Source organism: Macrobrachium nipponense, chromosome 1 (assembly GCF_015104395.2).
Source record: "Macrobrachium nipponense isolate FS-2020 chromosome 1, ASM1510439v2, whole genome shotgun sequence".
NCBI lineage: Eukaryota > Metazoa > Arthropoda > Malacostraca > Decapoda > Palaemonidae > Macrobrachium > Macrobrachium nipponense.
In genome coordinates, this window is record NC_087200.1 from 72,818,209 (window position 1) to 72,823,208 (window position 5,000).

Genomic DNA, 5,000 nt, shown 5'->3' on the forward strand with positions numbered 1-5,000 from the left:
ACATATATGTATACATGTATATATTAGAGTAGATACGCTGATAGTAATTACATGAAGACTCATATAAACTTTTTCTTTTTTTAAATGTTCATTGAGATGATCTAGCCAAGACAAAATTCATAAAAATCTTGTGACACCTATAGGCACTGTCAGCGGCGCCTAGTAGGAGAATCACTGTTCTAGGTAAAAAGAAAGAAAGAAAAAAAAAACATTCTGGACAATACCTCAGATTTTAGTTCGAGATTTGACTCCCCTGTCTTTCATTCAGTCCTCAGTAATAACTGCAGATTTGGTACATAAGTTACCATACCAGCTGGAAATTATCTTTCCCATTGTGCTCAATCTGAGGATTGTTTAACTGAGTATAATTGGCTAAATCATTTGTCCTTTTTAATCTAAAATAGACGAGTCTTTCTTGCTACTAAACTCCCTACCCTAACATTCAGGAAGGGCTCACCTGAACAGATAGGCCACCTTAGTTATTTTTCTTGTAGGTCATCAAAGCAGACTTGGTATGTTTTCCTCTCGTTTAAAGCACAAACAAATATATTCGATAGCATCGGATTTGAATCGTGAAATCGATACAGAAATTTCAATAATGTTTTTTTTAATTATCAAATTTTTTTTTACGTCAATCGACAGTTTTCTTATATTGCTATGATTACTAACGACTTTACTTTGAATATAATAGTTGCAAAATGTCAAAAGTCTGTTCATTTTTTCTTATTGACAATTTAACATTTTTTTTCACTATATGTCCTTGTGTTTAATCCGCTGTGACTTTGCCATAATTGCGAATAAGACCCGAAGAATTACATCTAAAGGCACTCAGGAGAGGCGATTCAAAATTATCCGTTGAAGATAAATGTTATAACATTAAAGACACATGAAGGTTTTTGAGCCGGAAGTAATCCAGCTAATATAAAAGTTCTTACAGATGTTAATTCCAGATGCTTCGTCATAGACTCTGGAACTGCATCTATTTGGAAAATAGTTTGAAGTCGATTACTGGAGGCCTAAGCAGATGGTCTTTGTGTAAATTCCTAATATATATACATACATATATATATATATATATATATATACATACCTATTCAATTCAAGCTACAAATGTCCTTTAATATCTAAATTCACTTTACCTCCCAAATGATATATTTTCATATATGTACCGAAGGGGAATTTTTTAGTTGATAATAATTTTCGTCCCCCCATGGGATCGAACCACCGTCCAAGTGGACGGGGACGAAATCAGGATAGTCAGTGACGCTATCCAATCAGGCAATCACAAATTATTATCAACTAAAAAATTCCCCTTCGGTACATATATGAAAATATATCATTTGGGAGGTAAAGTGAATTTAGATATTAAAGGACATTTGTAGCTTGAATTGATATATAAATGGATCACGGTTCGATGTGATAATTATTCATGTATATACATATATATATATATATATATATATATATATATATATATATATTATATATATATATATATAATTGTAAACATGCTCACACATAATGCGTACGTTACCAACAGGCACTTAACTAAAGAAGTGATTCATCTAGTTAACAGGACAGGGCAAATCTAAATGAAAGTCAAATCAAAGTTATGCTGACGAAAATGGGGACTTCAGAATGAACCACATTACGCACTTAGTTAGCTCCTTCCTCTGAACAGTTTCACAGCCTAACTAAATGTATTGGTAAGAGATTCAAGCTGTTCCGTCAAAGCATTCAGATCCATTTCCCATAAATCGAGATCGTAGTTTTATTGCGCCATAACAGAAAACCCATCATTCTCTGTAAAGCTGTACCTAAAGAAATGGATGTTGTGAATCAGAGGGCGTCACATACGATTATGGTTATTCATTTATCATACATCCCGCAAAGTACAGTAGATCCTCCTTCGTGTGATTTGAAAGTATAATACCTTGACAAGCAAAATAATCAGGCCGAATTTGTTAAATTTTATTTTATGGATTTATTTTTTACAACAGACAGACAGACATAATTCGTAAATTCGTGCAGAAAACTTACTTAGACCAGTGAAAAGAAAAGTCTTTGGGAAAAGCCTTACCTCTTGGAAAGACAAGGCAACTGTACCTCGGCACTTCAACGTATGAAGTGTCGTAGATCACTCGACGTCTGTCAGCTTTATGCTATATTTAATTTCCGCCTTGCCCCGAAATGTCTCTCTTTCTCATCGACAGGATATGACAATTTTCATTTATGAAAAGGTTCTTTGAATCCAACAGAAATCTCCCATGAATATTGATATATTCATATATATTCGGCCGGATAGTCTTGTTCTCTCATGTCTTTCCATTTCATGAATATTATGATGAGTTTCTGTACTTAGGAACGTGGGCCATTTATCTCGCGATGATGAAAATCTCCTTCGTTTTAGAGATAGAGAACTCTCCCATTGATCCTTGAGGAAGAACATTTGCACGCATCGTGTTAAATTTTGTCTGACAATATCCGAGTATTCTTAATGTCTTAATTACATCTGTTTGACAAGATGGCATGAAGATACATTAATTGAATTAGCGAAATGTTGCGGAGAGGTGGGATTTGGTCAAAGTCGGGATGAATAGATGAACATTCCTTACCATTTCTAGATGACGAGCACCTAGATGTTTTCTGGGTAATTACAAAACCACCTCCGTAATATCAGAGACTGTAAACCAGCATAATTAATAAGATTTGTTCTTTAGTCAGGCGGAACTTTAGATTACTCGCACAGAAGTTATAAACATGAAACTTACACAACGAAAAAAGTTGATAACATGTGCGAAACTTATTATTAATGAATGACGCCACAACAGCTTTCCAACCGTAATAAGCCACTTGTTGCTCCTTGATTTGTTACTACGTATTAATGAATGACGTTAAAATCGTCCGAGGGTAGTTCTCGCCTGCCATGGTCGTCTTATTCTTATATCACCATTATTACTGTTTTTCTCTTGATAACCGAAAGCTTTTATGCTCAGAATTTATTGCCGAATGTATGACAACCTCCATTATAATTGTCTGATAGTAATTAAAGCTTAAATGAAAAGATTCCGTATTATTCTTGTATATGTGAAGCTACAAGGAATAAAGCAAAACTCTTTAATTCACCATTGTAAAGCAATGACTCGTTCTTTAGACGACTGTTTATCGAGTTACCTTGACTTTAAATATCTTATCATGTTTTATCGTTAATTTTTTCAGTTACGACCATTATGACTGCTGAGTTAAATCATTCACTGGCATAATATCAATAGAGCAAAAACGTTGCCAGGAAGAGAGCAATGAAAAAATAATAAAAGCGTTAGAATATAATATATATATTATATATATATATATATATATATATATATCTATATATATATATAGTATATATATATATATGTTATATATATAATATATATATATATATATAATTATATATAGTGTATGAATATATAAATATTTATAATATATAACATAACATATATATAATATAATAGTTATATATATATTATATATATATATATATATAATATTATATATTATATATATATATATTATATGTATAATATATAGTATAAATATATAATATATATATATTTATATAATATATATATATATTATATATATATATGTATAGTGTGTTGTATATATATTTATATATATACATATATATCTATATATATATATATATATATATATATATATATATATATATATATATATTATATATATATTGTAGCTAATCAACACACGATCACATTCTCACAGAAATAAATTCCTAACTCACTTCAGGTTAGAAACCCCAGTCTCTCAAATGGAAGTCCAAGGCTCTACTGAACTGAAACCTACAGGTCATAAGGATGCTCTGGCTCTACCTATTGAACCATACAGGTTATAAAATTGTTTGAACCTAAGTACCTATGTGTACCTGACGTCTTTCCTGGACAGGTTGTCGCCTATCCCACCAGAGAATTTTAACCAACCTCCCTACCCAACAGCAAGTCAGTTGGTACTATTTACTTAAATTACCCCTTCGGAGCGAACAGGATGAACTAAACAACACATGAGCACGTGTTTTACAGAAATAGAATTTTGACTCGTACCTATGTGGGTCAGTTGGTAACATCCTATCTCTTAATTTGTTAGTGACCAGGGTTTGATCCTAATGTGAGTCAAATATATATTCTAAAAATAATATATATAATCATTATATATATATACTTATAAAATATATATATCTTATATAGTATGTGTGTTGTGTGTTGTGTGTGTGTGTGTTGTGTGTGTATAACTGAATCATGAAAAGTTTGGAAAGTGATAAATCCATAAATAAAGGTAAAAGCCACGAAGAAATGATAAACTATGGAGTGTCTGCAAGATCTTTCGACTCAACGTCCTTTACTTAGCAGACAAACTGACTTACATGAGAAATTCAGAGTACAGGAAAGGTCGTATAAATGACAGATAGGGATCATAAGGAGATTAGTACCTAGAATCCAACACACCTGGAGAATGAGTAACCTTTCCAAACAAGCATAAACATGGGTACAATTTCAAAACAAAAAGATTAAGTCCAACTGCTCAGACACAGGGACAGGACAATTAAAGGAACAGACTTAAATACAAATTAGTTGCCTTAGAGATATTTTCTTTGTATATGTATTTTTAATATGTTTTGTGAATAAGTTTTGTTTACCAAAGATCTGCGCCCTGTATAATCCTTCAATTGTCCTGTCCCTGTGTCTGAGCAATTGGACTTAATCTTTTTGTTCTTAAATTGTACCCATGTTATGCTTGTTTGGAAAGGTTACTCATTCCTCCAGGTGTGTTGGATTCTAGTACTAATCTCCTTATAATCTCTATCTGTCACTTATACGACCTTTCCTGTACTCTGAATTTCTCATGTAAGTCAGTTTGTCTGCTAAGTAAAGGACATTGAGTCACAAGATCTTGCAAAAACTCCGCTGCTTATCTTTCCTTCGTAGCTTATATCTTTATAT